Below are 23,470 nucleotides of genomic sequence, written 5' to 3' on the forward strand. Positions count from 1 at the left end.
TTTCCAATCAAATGCAGTATCTTTCCCAAACAAAGTGAAAAATTTTATCTCTGACTCACATTCAACCACTTCAAGAGATATTGTTTATTTTAGCCCACAAATATATTAGTTAATTTTTACAAGCAGTTTTCAAAAGAAATAGGCCAGCAAGAAAATCTACTTAGCCAACAAAGATTTTCACGGTTCTACTGAATAACTCATGCCTCTGTTTGTCTTTGCTAGTCGTTACTAACTCAATCTGAGTCAAGGAAGAGAAATATCTCTCTACCACAAAACCAGATTTTTTGTTAAAAATTGAGCCAAAGGGAATAAAGAAAAAGTGGGGGGAGGGAGCACATATTTAATTAGGCCTAGGCTTGTTGCCTGATTTTCATTAGGCCCCTGCCTGATTCTTATTTGGCCCACTCTAAGTACTTTTAGGCCACTGGGCACAAAGGCCAGTGCTTATTTTCATGGTTGTTTCAATTCATCAAGAAAATCCTTTGAAAGATGAAAGAAACTCCACATTTTTTCACCTGTTGTTCTTTCTTGTGTGCCTGTCACTTCACTAGCCAAACTTGCTTCAAGCCAAACCAAATGCTTTCCAAACCTCTACAGCAGGCCTTTGAAGATCTGAAGTTAAGCATTTTCTTATGCTCAGCAGTATAGCTTCCAAATAAGGAATAAAAAAATAATAACATAGTTCTTAAGCTATTTTTTTAATACCAGAAATGCAAAAGCACATTCCAGTATGTGCAAAAAAGCAAAATTCCTCTTCCCCAAGTTTAGAAGTCATGTGCCAAATACACCTGATGTTCATTACCACACCCACAGCACATTGCTTATGTATGACAAAGTTCCTGCAGAGACCATATGCTGTTTTTATTATTACCACTTCACAAGTTTTCCCAGGCTCACTAGAAAACGTATTTTATAAGACCCGCCCACCGAGTAGCCTCATCTTGCTACACTGATGAAATTTGGTTTGCTATTTACTTGATTAGCAATAAACATCTCTCCTTATTTCCAACAGCACAGCAATTAGGACACTGATCTGTCACCACTAACTTCAAGTTTTGGCTTTCATCAAAAGAAAAGGAATTTGCCAAGAAGAAAAAACACACCTCTACCTTCAAACTAAAACAGTTCTGCCTTCTAAACAATATGCACTTTCACACAGCTCCAGCAAACCTTCTTCAGGCAGCTTACAAAGGAGATACTAAGAGAAGTACAAAACAGACCCTAGTTTTAGGTACTGGTTTAGCTGACAGAGATGCAAACAAGCGAAAGCTGATATTGGAAAGCAGAAAATACAACCTAGTTGATATAAGAGGAAATGAGGTTTTACTAATCTGTTGATTCGCTTTAAGGGAGTGATAAATAAACAAGACAAAACTACTGCACATAGAGGATATATCTACACTTCCAGAAACTTTTATAAGAGTCTACACCAAAGGCTTTATTTTAAAGTTATGAAGTTTACATTAAATATGTATTCTTAGAAAACCAACTAAAAACCAAAGAAAAAAGTAGAGGCAATTCCCTAGATGGAGCTTATTTAGCATAGTCAGAGATTATCTAAGATATGATAATAATGATAATAATCATCATTATCATCATCATCACCAAATACTTGCCATGTCCCAGGCACTGTACTAGGCACTTCACATACATTAACTTCAATACTCTCAATATCATTAGGTAATGATACCTAATCACTAGGTAGGTAACATTATCTCAATTTTACAGAATAACCAAGGCTCAGAGATGTTACATAACTTGGCCAAAGGCACAATGCTAGCGAATAATGGTAAACTAAGAGCAATTAGTTAAAGCACTATTCAGCAATAACTTGATTTCTCTGAAGTTTATACAGTGACAAAATCATTTCATTATCTATAAGTGTTTTCTTATCACAAGTACTTATTTCTGTAAGACATAGCAAATAAGAAAGAATCCACTGCTTCCTCACCCCAGGAATTTGTCATGGATCTGTTCTCCAATCCTGCTCACTCTTGATGTTTACCAAATGTGAGTAACGGTAATTCATTCAATGAAATTTTTTGAGCATCCACTACAGACCAGGCAGTATAGGACTATCCTAAACTTGATTGTGGAAAGGAATGAAAGAATTTATCCCTATCAACCAGAATGTTTCATCTGCAGCTAGGTTTTGCTCAGTCCTCATAAGCCTATGGGAATAAATGAGATTGCATTAATCAGCCAAACCAGATTTCATGGCTTTCCCCTCAACTTATCAGGACACAACCATCAATCAAGCTCTGTCCAAGTAACACTGGTAAATCCCTGGGGGCATCCCACCTGTGCTAAGGAACAAAACTTGTCACATTCCACGTGGCTTCTGGTTCCTCCTGCTCTTTTCCAGCACTCTCCATGGACATGGTTGGAACTGGAAGAGAAGTCCTCTCTCTCTTCATTGCATTACATTATTTTAGAGGGGTCCCTAAGTTATCTTGCTTGTACCTCCATGTCCAACAGTTTTAGCACAAAACTCTTTTCATTCTCATTTATAGCTTTCACCTCAACTCTCTGAAGGACTGAGACATGATCTAAAGGGAGGTCAGAGACAAATTTGAGTCATAGACACCACACCATTCTCAGAATGGCCTCTCTCCTCTGATGACTAAGGCTTGTTACTTGAGCAAGCTGTCACCCCTAGCTTCCTCATCCCTTATAATAATTACCTCCCAGATGATCTTCAGTCTTCTGACAGGCCCTGCCCACTGGTAATTTAACAAGCCCAGAACATGGCTGAACCTATACAGAAGGCACTGTGTAGGCTTATGGCCACGTTCTAACATCCACCCCTCTCCCCACACAAACACATGACTTACTAGGAAATAAGGAACTTGGGGTGGGGGTGGGGGTGGAGGGTACTGAAGCCCCTGCTTTCTTATATGGCTTGTTGGGAGATTTGGGGGGCAGGAAGGACAGAGTGCACTTTCAGGTATACTCCAGTAGACCACCAAGAGACAATGATCAAGGTCAATCCAAGAACAGCTGCTGCAGAACTATAAGAATAAATTAAGTTCTGGCAGATGGCTCTAAAATGGGGATTTGGGGGATAAGCAGGAATTAGCCACAAAAAGCCCAAAGCACTAAAGATCTGTTTTTATGGTACCTAACAGAGTGAGCTATAACTTTAGAGAACATAAGTCCAGCTTCCTCACATCTGAAAACTAGTCTTCGGCAACAGACAGTTGGTGCCTTGCCAATATCCCCTTAACACATTCCTGTAGATATGATTGCCTATATTATTGGTGGACAGTTCCTTTCACGAGGCAATGGGTTCCTACTTCAAGTGTCTGTGTCTCTTTGACCTTGGACTTCCTCTGCCTGTAGGAGCATGATCTGCCCACTCCCAGGGTAAGCCAGATTAGTGGCTAGTTCATTCCTCTAGAACCAACCCTTCACACATGAGCAGCAGAAGAATGGTGGATGAATGCCTTAGCTTCCTTGTCCCTTGCTGTGACTACACAGTCTCTTATAGTATCCCTGGCAGGATTGAGTCCCAGGTTCCCACAGGTATCCACACCTGAAAGCACTCTGTACTGACTTTCCACCTGTCTCTGTCTTATATACCTACTCCCTCTTGGTGCATCCTGAGACCACTTCAAAAATAAACTACCTGCCCCCAGATCCTTGTCTCAGGACCTGATTTAGAGAAAACTCAAACTAAGACAACTTCTTTCAGATAAGAATTCCCTCAGATACAAATTAACCCATTACATTTATGCACAAGAAAACAGAGTTGTGAAGGGAAAAAAAAAAAAAAAAAAAACTAACGTCAGAGGCTTGAGGACCCTACCTTTACCCAGCTTCATCAGTGGGGAAGTGACTTGTGTCCAAGACTAAAGGAGATAGAAAAGCATCTGTGCAGGAGTGCCCTTCACAGAACCAAGCTTAAGTTTGTCAGGAAGTGTAAAGGGAGAATCTCTTTGCTTCTCCATTTCATCTTGTGTTTCAGGGAGGTATAATCTAGACTCTTCCAACTGAGGCAGGAAGAAGAGGGAAATGGAAAATCCATCCCAGAGAGGTTCCTTGTCACTCTAGACAGGTAGCATATAGGACCCGTGTTAGTCAGCTCAGGCTGCCATAACAAAATACCACAGGTTGAGTGGCTTAAGCAACAGAAATTTATTTTTTCACAGTTCTGAAGGCTAGAAGTTCAAGATCAAGGACCATTGGGTTTGGCTTCTGCAGCCTCTCTCCTTGGCTTGCAGATGGCCATCTTCTTGTTGTATCCTCACATCTTTCTTCTACGTGTGTGGTATCCCTTTGTGTGTCCAAATTTCTTCTTCTTATAAGAACACCAGTCAGACTGGATTAGGGCCCACACTAATGGCCTCATTTTAACTTAATCACTTTTTAAAGGTCCTATCTCCAAATACACCAAATACAGTCACAGCCTGAGGTACTGAGGGATTAGGACTTCAACATATGAACTTGGGGGGACACAATTCAGCCCATAACAGGGCCCCAGAGCTGGGGTTACACTTTTCCTGGATTATGTCCTATAGACAATCATTGCACAGAAAACCTTTCTAAATTTTCTACATTGTGTGTTAAACACTCCTGTTTTACCAGATGGCAGATATGATTCAATTCAATCTCTAAAGAATGAAACATGTATTAAGTACCTAGAGAATAGCCTTTATTGTGTTAGGTGCCACAAAGCCTATGAAAACTATACATGAGACAGGTCAAGTGAGGAGACAGGTCATCTGTGAGGAATGATATTAGATAATAAAAAATGGATAAGACTGTATAAAGACATGCTAAATTGCATGGTATGGATCTTATGAAAAAGCTGAAGAAGTCAAGTTAAAACTCATGGAGGGAGGGAGCCTTTGGAGAACCAGAACCATTCAGAATAATAGTAGGCAAGAAGGATAAAAATCCCTACACTTGGGAAACATTGAGGAGACCAGTCTGACTAGCCCAGAAGATTTATGTGGGCAGGTGAAGGTTAGGTAGTCAGAGTGGGCCCTGAGCCTAGGGGGCCCTAAGTGTCAGGTAATGAGTGAAATAAAAAGAGGCAGGTGAACTTGAGAATAGGCGAGTGTAAAAAAAACAAACAAAAAAAGAAGTTCAAGATACCAAGTATTGTCTGGGAAATGAATCTTGGAGCAATCACATATCATTCCATGAAAGCATCATTCAATGCTACTGCAAATAAAAGACTCACAAAATTATGGGCATCTCTAAGAAGAGCATTACAAACAAATCTGGGCATTACTAAAATAAAACTTTTAATTTTAAGTCAAACTATAGCAACTTGGAATCCACTGAGTATAGTAACCACATCTTCAAAAAATCATTATTATGCAATATTGAGTGTCTGTGGGACAGTCATCACCCAGCTGGGAATCTGGGGAAATGGAAATAAAGGAAAATGTGTTACAAAAGTCAAAGATGAATAATTTGCAATCCCTGGCTTCAAAGAACTCAAAGTCTGTGGATGAAAATAAAAATTTAAAATAATCCAAATGTATTAAGTGTTGTCACTGAGTGCCATCGCCATGGAGGAAGTAGCATTTCAGTAAATATTTGTTGAATAAATGAGTGAACTCTGTCAGTGGAAGCTATGTGTGTGGTAAATTTTTAAAGATGAGCAGGCCTTCACCAGAAGAAGGAATGAGGGTCATTCCAGGCAGACGGGATAAGAATAACATATAACTAGAAAAGATAGAATATACGAACGATCTAGAAATCACTAGTTCTTAAATTGGGCTACACATTGGAATTACCTAGGAAATTTTTTTTTAAGTGTTGCCTGGGTCACACCCTCAGAAACTTTGACTGGTATGGGACAAGAATTTTTTAACTTGCCCATATTCTAATACGCAGCAAAGTTTAAGAACCACTACTGGACCAGCCTGCAACCTTTCTTAACTCTGCCTTGTTGCTTTTTTCCCCCCAATACTCACTAAATCTTTCAGTAAGTCACAAAAACAGAGCATGATAAGTTTCAACAAATTCACTGGGGTTCTTTTTGTCCTGTGTGTTGTCTATCCTCTTCTCAATGGAAATTAGATGACCCTAAGTAAGTCCAATGATGATGAGAGGTAGCCATAGAAATTGAACAAAAGAGATGATTGGGTATTTTCAGTCCAGTCCCATACCCTACCATGTGCCCAAGTTCTGCCAGAGAACCTTACAGGGGAATAAAGACACAGATTCCACCTTCCTTCTCTCACTTCTAGCCCATGCCCTCTGCTCCTGTAGTTCTGAGACTTGTATTGTAACAAGGTCTTATAAATTGTATGGAGGGAGAACCTCCCTATTTGCCATGGAGTTTACAAAATGATTCCCCTGGGGACCATAGTAGAAAAGTTAACATGACATACAATTTTAGAAAAGGAAGAACTAGGTTGCTTGTGGGTACAGAAATTATTAGTGGCACTGTCCACATGGAGATAGGAATTCTGCTTCCAACACCACTTTTCCTTTGTGCCTTTATGGACAGCTTAAAGAGGGAGGATGGTTTGTGCCTGGAGGGACCTATTTTGGCAGAACACACAAAAAAAGATTTCTTCTTAAGGGAGACTTAAATGAGCATCTTTCTGTTTATAACATTTAGCATTCATTCCTTTTTCAGGACATAGTATTTTCATGTGTGTCACTATGACATTCCAACAAAGGACAAAGGGGAAGGAGTATTAGTCCATGTGAAATTCAAAAAGCTAACCTTTATCAACTGCTTCTGAAGGTCATTCCTCCGATGATTTGGGAGTTAGCTGTGCAAGGCCAAGAGCCCTGGCACACTGAATGAGGATGCAGCAACATCAGGGGCTAGGACTGCCTTTTGGCATGCTCATTGCAGTTTCTTTCTTTCATTCATTCATTCCATTACTGAGTACCTACTCTGTAATGTGCATTTTGCTAGGCACTGTAGAGCAATGTTTCCAGATCCGTCTGATGACAAAATCTCTTTGGACTCTTGCTAAAAAGACAGATTTCCAGGTCCCACTACAGTCTCCCTGAATCAGAATGTTCAGGAGGAAGGTCATGGGAATCTGTATTTTTAACAAGCTGAGTCACCTCAGTGACTCTTATATGAATAGTTTGGAATGGTTGGTCTCTGCACTTGGTGAACTCTAAGGCCTCATTGTTCTATGAATCTAGCTGATGCAGGTCCTTTCTAGTTGGATTTCTAGACGAAATGATGTTTTCTCTATCAGCAATTTCTAGATCTCCATGTTCCATGAAATGCCAAGCCCACCCACAATTCCTTAAAAAGTCAGTAACAGTGCATATTTAGCCATGTAAGTCACCATCTTTCTTTCTTACATTATTTCCTTTTTTCCATAACCAAATTTTTCAATACCAACAGTCTAACCAACTCATTAAATGTGAGTATCATTACAGGTTTTTCCAATGTAACCTCGTTTTTTAACAATATACAACTTTCAACAGCAATTACATGGGTGGGTGAGGTCAGCTGGAGCCCTGTGGAATGAGATGGAATTCGGAAAGGGTTCTGAAGTTCTTTAAAGACTGAAAACCTCTGTTCTATACCTGAACTGCCCATAGCTTCAGGGAGCCCTAGTGGAACTCCTGTTTTGCAGACCCACAGCCCATGACCCACAGTCATGCTTGATGCATCTACTCCCGGCCACTCAAATTTAGAAGGCAAAAAATTTGTGTCAATTGTCTTGGGTGGCAACAAATTATGACTTTACTCAGCAAGTTGCTGTCTCTTGAAGGCTGCCTGCTGAGAGTAATGATCAAGTGCTGGCATCACACAGGCCACAAGGTGACCAAGGGAATGTGCTGGGAGAGATTAGAATGCGTCTCCTGTGACTGTTTTCCTCTTATAAACTGGGGTCTCAGCAGCTGCAAATGTTGTCATTTGTTGTCTTTTTTTCCCAAAGGCCGTTTTGTCTTATCTGATGTTGAAACTCTGCCCCACAGCTTTGAACACTGAAGCACAGGAACGAGAAATCAGCTGGAAATTTGTTCGTGTCTCTTGCTATGCTTGACATTTCTACACTGATAAGGTACAGCTAAATATTGACTTTTTGGTTAAGTTCGGATTAGGTGTCTGGTCCATAAGCATTGATTGTGAACCATTATCTTTCTTCTCCTTTTGGCACTGAGTTCTCTTACAAAAACAGAAAGGACAAAAGGGAAAAACTGTTGCCTGAAGTGTTGTCATTAATTACCTGAAGGTCTTTTCTGAGCTGTGATAAAAATTGTCATTAACTTTTGAGATATGAGGGCAATTTTGTTGAAGATGGTGTCGGTGAACATATAAAAAAATCATACTTTTATACCTGTAGGTTATTCACATATATCTTCAAATTTATCCATTGAAGAAAGTGCCACCCTATTACCAATATAAGTGCACAAACCAGATAACTGGCTGACTTGCTAAATGTATATCACTGCCATACTAAAATCAATAAGTGAAGATCTCTGTGCTCAATTTAGCCAACACAGACTCAATCCGGTGGATTAAGCTTCCTTTTACCATTCTGCTTGGAATAGAACAGTTAAGAGAATTTCAAACAGTTCAAAGAATCTCAAATCTGCATTGTCTCCCAAAGGAGACTGTAAATTCCTTGAAAGCAGGATGATCCTTGATTGATTTCTTAAAATGCAACATTCCTAGTCCTCTGAAAAGTATTTTCTTGTTACTCTACCAACTTAAATAATTAAATCCTATCAGAATGCTCTCCGAGTCAAATGCTTAGCCAAATCAACAGTTACTGGAAGCCATAAAGAATCAAGGCCATAAAGAGTCAACTCCCTGGGAACAGGGAGTTTACAATTTATTTAGAAAGAAGGTAATACAGGGACTTCCCTAGCAGTCCAGTGGTTAAGACTTCACCTTCCAATGCAGGGAGTGCGGGTTCAATCCCTGATCAGGGAGCTAAGATCCCACACACCACAGGGTCAAAAAAACAAAACATAAAACAGAAGCAATATTTTAACAAATTCAGTAGACTTTTAAAATGGTCCACATCAAAAAAAAAAGAAGGTAATATAGAATTATTTACTAAAATAATGGTAGCAAAGGAAAAATCACTGAGTTCACAGGAAAGAACCCTCACTGTAGGCTAGAATGGTAATTGAAGCCTTTATGGACAGATTAGCCCAGGGTCCTGGAAGATTTCGCTAGATGAAGAACAAAGGCATTGTAGGTTTTCTGTAAGACAGGACATTCTTATTGCACCCCACCACCAATATTAAAATATTTTATGTAAAGAAAATGTTGTTTTAAGACCCAGGTTACTGGCTTGATTGTTGGTTTTTAAGGAAAAAAATTAGGCATTATTATCTTTGTTATTGCTTTGGTAAAGCATACATGAACCATATTATATTGCTTATATTTGTTTTTGACCTACGGAAGCTGCAATTTCACATGATTCAACCACACACATATACATGTGCACAAGTATACACAAACGGACACACAAATATATATATGTTCGAGGTAAAACTTCTCACCTTTGAGCAAAATTCCCTAACTGTGCTAATTTTTAGTTGTATTAACATTTAACAGGAAAGTAATAAATTCTCAATAAAGCCAATTCTATCAACACTGTTAATATGTATGACTATAAAGTCTGTTCTCAGTATCTATATAATGACCCCAACTTGCCAAAAAGAATATTTGATGATTCAAGTTGTGAATAATGAAACAAAGATTTTGATTCGGATTCAGATGGGCAGTTGTATTAGCCCCTCATCCCTAGGTATCCATACCAGCAATCCACCAACAATCAGGAATGAAAGAAATTGGAGGTCCTGAGTTATCTCTCCACTGAATTTGTCATCCACATGACAAAGGCACAAGCAGATATGAGAGTTTCAGCTAATGAACATAAGATAAAATAAAATAAAATAAAATAATAAAATAGTCCATTGTTGCATTTCTGGACCTCTGAGGGAAGGGAAGCACAAGGAAGTCTGGTAAAGAGGTGAGCATTATAGAAGGAAGGACAGCGCAGCAAATTTTTCCTGGTCTTCTCTATAACAAAGGGGAGCCCATTTTGAGCTTTACACAGGGTACAATTCCAAACTAGGCAAACCAAGGAAAAAGACTTCAAAGATTTCTACATGTAACTCAGCCATCTGGGTAACTACATGCCCTAAAAAATCAGCCTATTCCAGAAACCATGTTAGTACTAATTCATGATCCACCTTGGGCTCTAAATCTATGTTAGATCAGAGTTTCTCAAACTGGGGTTGGCTGACCCATTTGGGGAGATTTGCATATTCTCACTGGAATATATTCTTAAGAATTTATTAATTTGGGGTATTCATTTCACTGATAATCTAAACTAAGCACATTCTAAATCATCTGGGTGACCACCTAATAACCAAATGCCTCCTCATAGACCCAGTTTGTCTTTGTATTTGCAATCAGATTGGTGCTAAGTAGTCCCACTTTAATTGTCTTCAGCTAATTAACAATGTACAGAGGTAGACTTCAGAGGTAAATGAGGCTTTTGCACCAACAGTGGGCCATATGACTTCACAGTGTGCTGGAGGAACAAAGGTGTTTCAGTGACTCAGAAAGAAGAGTGGTGAGAGAGTTGCATCATTTTGTGACACCTGGTGGGAAAGGCAGACCAAGCCCAAGAGTAAAGAGCCATAATCGCTAATACTGTGTATCACGTTAAACTGTTTAGGTTAACTTAAAGTTTTTTGGTTTTGCAGAGGAGAGAGTTGTATGTAATTTTTACATTTGCTTTGATAAGAACTACAAGCTATAAGAACTGAAAGTTTAAGAAATTTATTCCTAGTTTTAGTTTGTACATATTTAAGGAGCATTTGAAATTAAAGGATTTAAATCAACAAGGTGTAATACAGGAATTTTTAAGGGGTGCATAAAATATGAACAGTTTTAAATGTACGAAAAGATCCTCCTCATCACTCATAATATGATATGAAAATTAAAACCATAATGAGATACCCTTCGCCACCTTATATAAAATTGCAAACCTTTTCACACACATACTACTCTCACCTGCTCTGCTTATATTTTTCCACAGCTTTTTCACTAACATATTTGTATTTTGTTTACCTATCATGTTTATTGTCTATCTTTTCCCCCACTGCACCTCCAGAATGCTTCATGCAGTCTTATTCACGGTAGTATCCGTAGATAGGAAACTAAAGATGCCTAGAATGGTACGTGGCACATAATAGACGCTGGATTATTTGCTGAATGAATGAATGAAGACCTATGATCTAGCAATTTCCTTTCTAGGCATATACCCTAGAGAAGCTCTCTCACTTGTGTACACAGAAACATGAGCAAGGCAGTATTGTTTGCCATATTAGGAAACTGGAAAAATCCTAAATGTCCTCAGTAAGGGGATGAAATACACTGTGGTGTGAGGGAATTTAGCAATTAACATGAATTAAATTTATTTACATGGATAAAAACCAAAAGCATTGCTGGCAAAAAAAAAATTGCAGACAGATACATGTAGTAATATACAAAAGCCCAGACACAAAATTTCACATCAGAGTAAGGATAACCTCAGGACAGGGAGGAGATGGAAGGAATAGGAAGGCTAAAAGGAAGGCTTTGTTTATATTGTAACCTTTATTACTTTAAAATTCTTCATCTGAAGAAAAAATGGAAAATATTAATATACGTTAAATTTGAGTAATAAGTACATAGGTGCATATTATATTTTTCTCTGTATTTTTCTAATGCTTAAAATGTTTCCTAATTTTTAAAACGCATTTTAACACAAGTGAAAATTACCATTAGTTTCTTTTCCTGCATTAATAAGTAATTATAACCCCCTCTGTGATAATGGTGATGAAGATGATGGTTCTTTTCCCTCTTCCTCTCCTTCTCTCTTCCTTATATAAGTCCTGTTGTTATTAACAGCTACTATTTTATTTCTCTTTATATAATGCATCTTTTCAAAAATTATTTGATATGGCTTACAACAAAAGATATGAATAACAATCTAGCAAGGTTAGAAAAATGATATGTAAATAGGCTACCTATTAAAATAAACATTTATGCCATAATTGAGCTTCACATTTTGCTCCAAGCTTCTTGGAAGCTGAATGGAAAGCAAGTACACCAAGCAACTACATAGGTCTCATTGTTTAAAAGGGTACCTTAGGGAAGACAAAATTTTTCCTGCTATTAAGTTCTTTAAAAACTCTCATGTATGACTTTACATCAGGGACACTAATATGGATAGTGTCCTCAAGAGCATTTTAACTAAATTCAAAAGTTGATTTCATATGTCTTTCCTTGCAACAACTTTTTTTAAAAAGCTGAGAATATAATGCATTAGTATGAGTCATGGAAGGACATTCATTCTTTAGAAGCTAAAGTTTCATATGCCTGTAGTCATCTAACTAAATCCAAAGATAAAATACCCAAGTGGGTAGGCAGGGAGCATGTCTCTTAGATAATTGTTCCTAAATATAATTTCCCTTAGACAAGCTATTGATAGATGGAAACAAAACAACCATCAATTAAAGATTATAGTCACAGACCTGGACCCGTAACTGTTATTGAGTAAGAGTGCGAAGCTTTATTAAGTATCACTTGCCTCTTTTTATTTTTTTTTACACTTTCAATGGATGCTTTTATTGTATATTAATCATATATACCTCAACAAAACTGATGTAAGAAAAGTTAACCACACCATCCATGAATTAGGAAAAAATAACCTCCGTTTATACACTGCAACAATAGATAAATTATGTTTTTTTATCACAATTTTTTAATAGATCTTTATTAGAGTACAATTACTTCACAATAGTGTGTTAGTTTCTGTGCATAACTTTCAAAAGAAAATTGTCAAATAAAGCACTGATTCATCATAGGCTCCAACTGACAGGATTCTACTTTTTCTTTTAGATTTGTCTGTTCTTTAAGCGTAAAAGAAATGCTATTCAGAGACCTAAGTCCAGATTTGGCAGACCAAGTGTTATGCAGGCCAGGGGTGCTGTGGTTTACTGGTAGCAACTTTTATATCTTTTCTAATGCCTGTAATGTAGAGATATATTGCAGGGATTTAGGTTTGGGTTAGTCCCAAGAAAAGACTGTAATTGAAGACCCGCTTATCCATTGACTATTTCTGCTACCACCAACAAAATAAGGGAAGACAACTAATATCTAACAACACTGAACTTAAGGTAGAAAATCAACTAGAGCTATGAACAGCTTATAGTAATATTAATAATCACTTCCATTTGCATCACCCTTTTCACCCTTTTATGCATGGTCTCATCTAATCCTCAAAACAACCCTATGAGATGGTTAATAGTAAAAAAAAAAAAATTAACAATGACACTGAAGTTTAGAGCAACTTGGTGGCTTGACCTAAATCACATAGCTGGTCAACGGCACACTCGGGACTTGAACTCATGACTCCTGGCTGCAAACCCAGATTTCTTGCTGTAGCCATGCACTCTTTGGTAAGAGAACCAAGGACTACTACTTCCCCTTCCTTTCCAAGGACAAGGCTTTGTGGTCTTCATTCCATCTGTCACATAACTGGGAGGATCACGCATGGATGTCTCTCTATAGCTCTTCCCTACACCAGCCCTCACTGACAGAATAATAAATTTTCCCCAGAATCACATCATCTCTGAAAGGTGGAAACTAACTACAAAAAGTGAGTTTCCACTGGGAAGATTTTTCAGGGTTAGTTGATGAATTGAAATGGCAATTAATAAAATCAGAAACACGAACAGATGCACATCTAAAAGATGACAGGCAATCACATCCTGATTGATATGTGAAAGAGATTGTTTCCTTTCAGAAATGACATCCATAGTTTTAATGGGTTCATTAGCAGATTCGTAAGGATTGTTTTCATACAGAAGTTATGCTTTCCTTTTGAGTCTGTTTCTCCTACATTTGGAGCTCAGTGTTGTGAGATAAAATTAATTTCTTCCAATATAGAATTTAGCTTCATGCTTACTTAATAATAAAGGGTAATCTAAAAATCATAGGGCTTTCCAGAACTGAACTGATCATATTTTCAACCTCTCTAGTCTAAAGCTACTCTTGATGGGAGGAAGGAGCCAGGCGGATGGCTGCCCTTGCTAAAACAATGTGGGAAGGTCCCAGGGCTCACTGCACAATGTAAGCAAGACATTCTTTTCCACAAGTGTCAGGATCACTTGCCTTCAAATACCAGATCAGTGCAGCTAGAGGACTGGGGAAACCTGAAGCTCAGAAATATATTAAGTAGCTTGCCTAATTTTAAACCAGTGTTAACCTCCATTTATCCAAATGCATATGGCATACTATTTTGTGTCCCCTCAGAAATTCACTTTGTTTTGTTCATTCAGACTGACTAGTAGGCATCCTACTTGATACAGACCAAATGTCAATAGTATCTAAACCTCTCCTGGGTAAACAAGTGTCTGTTTTAAGTCAGTCATCATAAATATGACTCCTAAAGGTATCATTGTTCTAAAAAAAGAATGCCCTGCTATTAACAAAATACATGTTCCCATAGAAAGTAAAGCAATTACTCAACTACAATCTGTTATATGGCATCTTCAGTTATAAAAAAGAAAGGAGACTGAATCACTGAAGTAAGAGTCAGGTATTACACTATACACTTAGTGCGGGTTTATCCAGAAGTGTCTGTGCTTGATGAGGATGACATGACTGGTGGAGTGTGGAAAACTCAGACACAACAGGAGGAAGATATCTCTGCTGGAAGAGCACAGTTCTCTGTCCACATCTCATAGCCTGAGGCTGGTATCAGGAAGACTCATAAAAGAAACACCATCTTTCTTAGTGATGATTTATATTTTCCAGAGCAGGCAAAACAGTGCTAAGATCAATGAAACAACTTGCCTGAACAACCGTAACAGACATCTAATTTAGTGCTAACAATGTTGGTTAGTGACAGCCAGAAGCCTGTTATTTGTCAAATTTAAAATTAAGAGAGAAGAATTCCCTGGTGGCACAGTGGTTAAGAATCCGCCTGCCAATGCAGGGGACATGGTTTCGAGCCCTGGTCAGGGAAGATCCCACATGCGGCGGAGCAACTAAGCCTGTGTGCCACAACTACTGAGCCTGTACTCTAGAGCCCGCAAGCCACAACAACTGCCCGTGTGCCCGTGCTCCTCAACAAGAGAAGCAACCGCAATGAGAAGCCTGCCCATGGCAATGAAGAATAGCCCCTGCTCACTGCAACTAGAGAAAGACCGAATGCAGCAACAAAGACCCGAGGCAGCCAAAAAAAATAATTAATTAATTTTAAAAAAATTTAAGTAATAAAGTAAAATAAAATTTAAGAGAGAGTGCATCATTTTAATTACATTATTTTTCTCTTGGGCCTGCTGAAAGTCCTTTAGTGCAGCATTAGGTAGAGTAAAATCAGGGAGCTGGGGGAAGAAGTCAATTCCTACATAGCAAAGAATCACAGCAAGTGTTCAAGGAAGATGATCAGATGTTATTGTCTGACAGCTCCACTAAGAAGGGGAACCTGCTGCATCACAGATTCACCCATATAGAGGAACTTGCCTAACTCTTACTGGAGTTTACTACTTTTCTCCCTAGGACAAGCAATAAAATAGTCAGAGCATAGATTCAGGGTCTTAGAGCCAGAAGATGTCACATAGTAAAACCTCCCACTCAAGAGAGCAACCCTATCAGATTCAGTCATTCATTCAACAAATGTTTTGAGTACCCACTGTGCACCAGCCACCGTACCAGACTCTATCAATGCATTCTGAACAAGATAGGCCAGGACCCCACCTCATGAAGGTAACAGTTGAATGGGTGAGACTAAGTACAAGTAAACACAGGAATAATTACAGATTTTGAGACAGTCTATGAAGGCAATCAATAGATGCTGGGATAGAGAAAAACACAAGGCAGAGGAAATCCAACCAATGACAGATAGGATGGTCAGGCTAGTCCTCTCTGGAAAGATGACATTTAAGCTGACTCCTGAAAAAGAAGAAATTTTCTATGCAAGGAGCTGAGAAAACTATCCATTTCAGTTAGAGGAAACAGACAGTGAAAAGACTCTGTGAGGGTAAATATCTGGCCTGAAGTGAGGAGAGGAAAGGAGGTAAGGTTAAAGACACAGGCAGAGGTCAGATAATGCATCCCTGTTGACCATGAAAAGGAGTTTGGATCTTACCTTAAATGCAATCAGAAGGCTTTTTCAGCAGAGGGGTGCTAGAATGTGATTTATAATGAAAAGGGTGCTCTACCATATACCATCTCCTATGGCATAGGAATGTCCCTGTATAAATTGGCAAGCTAAGTACCAGTTGCTTTAGAATCTCTAAACTCCTCATGGCCCATGTGATTACCATATTTTCTAAAGAGTAAGAATATGTGCCTAACAGTTCATCTTGTAATAACAGTAGTCACAGTAGTAGTAGTAGCAGCAGCAGCAGCTAATATTTGTTAAGTGCTTCCTATATGACAAGCACCTTTTAAAGATATTTTACATGTATTAGTTCGTCTAATCCTCACAACAATCCAATGAAGTAGGTTCAATTTTTATCTTTATTTTATGGATAAGGAAACTTAAGCAACTTGTGAAACAAGTAAACACTTTCTATTTCAATGGTTTCTGTTCTTATTTTTATTAACTCCTTCCTCCTACTTTCTTGGGGTTTAATTTGATCTTTTTTTCCCTAGATCCCTGAGATGAATGCTTACAAAATGGATTGTCAACCTTTCTACTGTCCTAATATATGCATTAATTTTCCTCTAAGCATTACTGTAGATACATTCACAAGTCTTGGTAGGTTTTTGTTGCTGTTGTTATAATTCAGCTCAAAATGTTTTCTAGTGTTCATTGTAATTTCTTCTTTGATCTAAGATGTATCAAGAAGTGTACCACTGGGAGATCAAGATGGTGGGGTAGGAGGATACTGGGCTAACCTCCCCTCATGAACACATCAAAACTACAACTACATATAGAGAAACTCTTGCTGAAATTGACCTGGAGATTAGCAGAACAGCTCTTCTACAACCAAGGCTGTAAAGATTCACATGCAGTCTGGTAGGAGGGGAGGAGAAGCAATCTGATTGGGATCCACACCCCTAGCAGGGAACACAGAAGAGGAGGGGAATATCACAGGCTAGGGGACCCTCCTTGGGAAGCAACAGATTTAAGCCACATATTAGGTAGCCCAGCCACACATGGATGACTCCCCTTAGCTGGTTTGAAAACCTGTGGGGCTTACTGGAGGGCTATAAGTAACCGAGACTCTGCTCTTGAAGAGAGTGCACACAGACTTGCTTACTCCCAGTCACGGCATGGAGGCAGCAGATTGAAAATTGCCTGGGACTCTGGCTTGCTTGCCAGGACCACCCCAGTGCGCTCCCCAGCCTGTGATGAGTTCCTGCTCCAGACCCTCTTGCTCTGATGCTGCTCCCCACTAAGGTAAAGGCTACCATTGCCAATGAGAGTGCACACACATGGAGGAAACAGAGCTAGCTTGGACCCCAGCCCTGCCTCTGACCATGGTGGAGGCTGCCATTTCCAGCTTGCCTACCCTGCACACACTCCAAAGGGAGTGAAGCTAGCTCCAGGGCAGAGACTATCAACGCAGGAGCACGCATGCCTGTGCAAACTTGGGAGGGGGCAGGGCCAGGTCTGTGGTACAGCATCAACCCCTCCAGCCCTAATCTAGCCTATAACCAAGGTACACACACTGGGGAAAAAGTGAAACTAGCACAGAAGTGTAGTCCCAAGCCCTCAGGCCCCAGCCACAACCCAAACCAATGCAGAGACTGCCATCACACCCAGGAGAAACCCAAGTCTCTCAGGGCTCCTACTCCAGCCTCTCAGCCCCATCCCCTGCCCCTGATAGGGTACTGATGGCCATTAAATATAAGAGAAGCTCTGGCTTACAACTGACTCCGGTTCTAGCTCCTCCAACTCCAGCCCTAACTCCCACCAAGACGGTGGCTGCCGGCACACTCCAGAGGAAGATGCAGCCCATGCTTGCTTCAGATCCAGGTCTCCCACCAAAGCCACTGGGCACATGCAGACTACATAGGGATGCTCCCAAATAAAGGACATGACCTCAAGGCTGGGGAAGGTAACTGTCTCACTTAATTTTATAGAGACAGAGAAAGTCAAGCAAAATTAGAAGACAGAGGAATATGCTTCAGATGAAAGAACAAGAAAAAATATCTGAGAAAAAAACCTAATGAAACAGAGATAAATAATCTATTTGATAAAAAATTCAAAGCAATAATAATAAAATGTTAACTGAACATGGGGAAAGAATAGTTGAACACGGGGTGGGATAGGGAGGGTGGAAGGGAGGGGGACGCAAGAGGGAAGAGATATGGGAACATATGTATATGTATAACTGATTCACTTTGTTATAAAACACACCACTGTAAAGCAATTATACTCCAATAAAGATTAAAAAAAAGAATAGTTGAACACTGAGAATTTTAACAAAGAACTATAAAATATAAAGAGTAACCAGTCAGAACTGAAAAATACAATAATTGAGATGAAAAATACACTAGAGGGAATTAACAGCAGATTAGGTGATATAGAAGAACACATAAGCAATCTGGAAAGTAGAATAATGCAAATCACCCAATCAGAACAGCAAAAAGGAAAACAAATTTTTAAAAATGAGAATAGTTTAAGGGACCTCTGAGACAACATCAAGCATAAAAACATACACATTATAGGAGTCCCAGAAGTAGAAAAGAGAGAGAAAAGGGTTGAAAATGTATTTGATGAAATTATGGCTGAGAACTTCCCAAACCTAACAAAGGACACAGATATACAGGTACAGGAATTATAGAGAGTCCCAAACAAGATGAACGCAAAGAGACCCCCACCAAGAAATATCATAATTAAAATGACAAAAGTTAAAGGTAAAGACAGAATTCTAAAGGCAGCAAGAGAAAAACGAAGAGTCACATACAAGGGAACCCCAAAAGGCTATCAGCTGATTTTTCAGCAGAAATTGTGCAGGCAAGATGGGAGTGGCATGATATATTTAGAGGGCTGAAAGGAAAAGCCTATAACCTAGGATACACTACCCAGCAAGGTTATCATTCAGAATTGAAGGAGAGATAAAGAGCTTCTCAAACAAGCAAAAACTAAGAGCTCATCAATACTAAACTGACCTTACAAGAAGTGTTAAAGGGTCTTCTTTAAGTGAAAAAGAAAAGGTTACCACAAAAAATAAGAAATTATAGGAAGGAAATAATCCCACTGGTAAAGGCAAATATGTAGTAAAGGCTGTGGATAAAACACTTAAATAAGCTAGTATGAAAGCTAAAAGACAAAAATAATAAAATCAACTATAACTACAACAAAGAGTTAAGGGATAGACATAAAGTTGTAAAATATGACATCAAAAACAAAAAACATGGGGGGAGCAAGAAAAAAAGTAGCTTTTAGAATGCACTTGAACTTAAATGACTTGTTTAAAACAAGTACATATAGTTATAGGTCAACATATATGAACTCCATGGTAACCACAAATTCAAATAAAAAACCTGTATTAGACATACAAAAACTAGAGAGAAAAAAAACACAAACATATCACTAAGTAAAATCATCAAACTACAAGGGGAGAGACTACAAGAACAAGAAAAGAGCAGAGAAGAACTACAAAAACAACCAGCAAACAAATAACAAAATGGCAATAAGTACACACCTATCAATAATCACTTTAAATGTAGTTACATAGGGTGGCTGATTGGGTTAAAAAAACAAAACAAGACCCATCTATATGCTGCCTACAAGAGACTCATTTCAAAGCTACAGACACACACAGACTGAAAGTGATGGAAAAGAAAAAGATACTCAATGCAAACGGAAACAAGAAGAAAGCTGGGGTAGCAATACTCATATTAGACAAAGTAGACTTTAAAAACAAAATCTATAATAAAAGGGACTTCCCTCATGGTGCAGTAGTTAAGAATCCACCTGCCAATGCACGGGAAACGGGTTCAAGCCCTGGTCCATGAAGATCCCACATGCCGCGGAGCAACTAAACCCATGCGCCGCAACTACTGAGCCTGCGCTCTAGAGCCCACAAGCCACAACTACTGAGCCTGTGCACCACAACTACTGAAGCCCGTGCACCTAGAGCCTGTGCTCCGCAACAAGAGAAGCCACCACAATGAGAAGCCTGCGCACTGCAGCGAAGAGTAGCCCCCACTCACCGCAACTAGAGAAAGCCCGTGCACAGCAATGAAGACCCAACTCAGCCAAAAATAAATAATAAATTTCTAAAAAAATCTATAATAAAAGACAAAGAAGGGCATTATATAATGATAAAGGGATCAATATGAGAACAGGATATGACATTTGTAAAAATATATGCACCTAATACAGGAGCACCAAAATGTATAAACAAATATTAACAGACATAAAGGGAGACATTGACAATAACACGATAATAGTAGGGGACTTTAATACCCCACTTACATCAATGGACAGATCATCCAAACAGAAAAACACTAAGGAAACAGTAATCTTAAATGACACAGGGCCCAGTGAATTGGTCCTTTCAGCATTTAGAAATACCCAGTTTTATTTCCAGTAATATTTTTTGCCTAAAGTCTACTTTGATACTGTAGCCACAGCAGCTAGCTTTTGGTTAGTGTTTACATGGTGTACCTTTTCCGTCATTTTACTTTCAACCTATCTGTTACCTTTTATTTAGTGAATGACTCCTATAACTAAGACATAGTTGGGTCTAGTTTGACATTTGCCTTTTCATTGGAGTGTTTTCTCCAGTTACATTAATATAATTACTGATCTATTAGGTTTAGGCTATCTTTTGATATTTTTCCCATCTGTTTTTTAGCCCTTTGTTCTGCCATTTCTTGGATTAAAGAAGTATGTTTTATTATTCCATATTTAGCTCCTCTATTGGTTTTATATATTATTCATTTGGTGGCTGCCCTAGAAATTGCAGTATCTCTTTTCCTTCCTCCATCATAGCTCATGACTGAGGCACGCCAAACCATTGCATAGTTCCATATCTCTGGTACACTTCAGCAGTAGTACTTATGTCTTCCAGAATATCATGTGGTGTTTTCAACAACATACAGCAATTAAATGTATGGCTTTTGAGACTGGTTCAAGATGGCGGAGTAGAAGGATGTGCGCTCACTCCCTCTTGCAAGAGCACCAGAATCACAACTAACTGCTGAACAATCATTGACAGGAAGACACTGGAACTCACCAAAAAAGATACCCCACATCCAAAGACAAAGGAAAAGCCGCAATGCGATGGCAGAAGGGGCACAATCACAATTAAATTTAATCCCATAACTGCCAGGTGGGTGACTCAAAAACCAGAGAACACTTATACCACAGAAGTCCACCCACAGGAGTGAAGGTTCTGAGCCCCACGTCAGGCAACCTGGGGGTCTGGCAATGGGAGGAAGAATTCCTACAGAATCAGACTTTGAAGGCTAGTGGGATTTGATTGCAGGACTTCAACAGGACTTTGGGAAACAGAGACTCCACTCTTGGAGGGCACACACAAAGCAGTGTGCGCATCAGGACCCAGGGGAAGGAGCAGTGACCCCATAAGAGACTGAACCAGACCTACCGGCTAGTGTTAGAGGGTCTCCTGCAGAGGCAGGGTGTGGCTGTGGCGCACCGTGGGGAAAAGGACACGGGCAGCAGCAGTGCTGGGAAGTACTCCTTGGCGTGAGCCCTCCCAGAGTCCACCATTAGCCCCACCAAAGAGCCAGGTAGTCTCCAGTGCTGGGTCACCTCAGGCCTAACAACCAACGGGGAGGGAACCCAGCCTCACCCATCAGCAGACAAGCGGATTAAGGTTTTACTAAGCTCTGCCCACCAGAGCAATACCCAGCTCTACCCACCACCAGTTGCTCCCATCAGGAAACTTGCACAAGCCTCTTAGATAGCCTCATCCACCAGAGGGCAGAGAGCAGAAGCAAGAAAAATGACAATCCTGCAGCCTGTGGAACAGAAACCACATTCACAGATAGACAAGATGAAAAGGCACAGGGTTATGTACCAGATGAAGGAACAAGATAAAACCCCATAAAAACAACTAAATGAAGTGGAGATAGGAAACCTACCAGAAAAAGAATTCAGAATGATAGTAAAGATGATCCAGGACCTCGGAAAAAGAATGGAGGCAAAGATTGAGAAGATGCAAGAAATGTTTAACGAAGAATTAAAGAACAAACAAACAGAGATGAACAATACAATAACTGAAATTGAAAAATACACTACAAGGAATCAATAGCAGAATAACTGACGCAGAAGAACGGGTAAGTGACCTGGAAGACAGAATGTTGGAATTCACAGTTGTGGAAAAGAATAAAGAAAAAAGAATGAAAAGAAATGAAGACAGCCTAAGAGAACTCTGGAACAACATTAAATGTAACAAAATTTGCATTATAGGGGTCCCAGAAGAAGAGAGAGAGAAACGACCTGAGAAAATATTTGAAGAGATTATAGTCAAAAACTTCCCTAACATAGGAAAGGAAATAGCCACCCAAGTCCAGGACACGCAGAGTTGCAGGCAGGATAAACCCAAGGAGAAACACGCCAAGACACATAGTAATCAAACTGGCAAAAATTAAAGACAAAGAAAAATTATTGAAAGCAGCAAGGGAAAAATGACAAATAACATACAAGGGAACTCCCACAAGATTAACAGCTGATTTCTCAGTGTAAACTTTACAAGCCAGAAGGGAATGGAATGATATACTTAAAGTGATGAAAGGGAAGAACCTACAAACAAGATTACTCTACCCAGCAAGGATCTCATTCACATTCGATGCAGAATGCAAAAGCTTTACAGACAAGCAAAAGCTAAGAGAATTCAGCACCACCAAACCAGCTCTACAACAAATGCTAAAGGAACTTCTCTACGCAGGAAACACAAGAGAAGGAAAAGACCTACAATAACAAAACCAAAATAATTAAGAAAATGGTCATAGGAACATACATATCGATAATTACCTTAAACGTGAATGAATTAAACGCTCCAACCAAAAGACACAAGCTTGCTGTATGGATACAAAAACAAGACCCATATATATGCTATCTACAAGAGACCCACTTCAGACCTAGGGACACATACAGACTGAAAGTGAGGGGATGGAAAAAGATATTCCATGCAAATGGAAATCTAAAGAAAGATGGAGTAGCAATACTCATATCAGATAAAATAGACTTTGAAATAAAGAATTACAAGAGACAAGGAAGGACACTACACAATGATCAAGGGATCAATCCAAGAAGAAGATATAAGAATTATAAAGATATATGCACCCAACATAGGAGCACCTCAATACATAAGGAAACTGCTAACAGCTATAAAATAGGAAATCGACAGTAACACAATAATAGTGGGGGACTTTAACAGCGCACTTACACCAATGGACAGATCATCCAAACAGAAAATTAAAAGGAAACACAAGCTTTAAATGACACAATAGACCAGATAGATTTAATTGATATTTATAGGATATTCCATCCAAAAACAGCAGATTACACTTTCTTCT

General features: G+C 39.1%; 1 protein-coding gene across 22 annotated transcripts in view; it reads right to left on the reverse strand.

Annotated features, from left to right (window-relative positions):
- The window catches only part of MTERF1 (mitochondrial transcription termination factor 1), a 547,773-nt gene that overhangs the window by 418,403 nt on the left and 105,900 nt on the right, over positions 1 to 23,470 (reverse strand). The window lies entirely within an intron of this gene.

The sequence above is a fragment of the Orcinus orca genome, chromosome 9 (genome assembly GCF_937001465.1).
Source record: "Orcinus orca chromosome 9, mOrcOrc1.1, whole genome shotgun sequence".
Lineage (NCBI taxonomy): Eukaryota > Metazoa > Chordata > Mammalia > Artiodactyla > Delphinidae > Orcinus > Orcinus orca.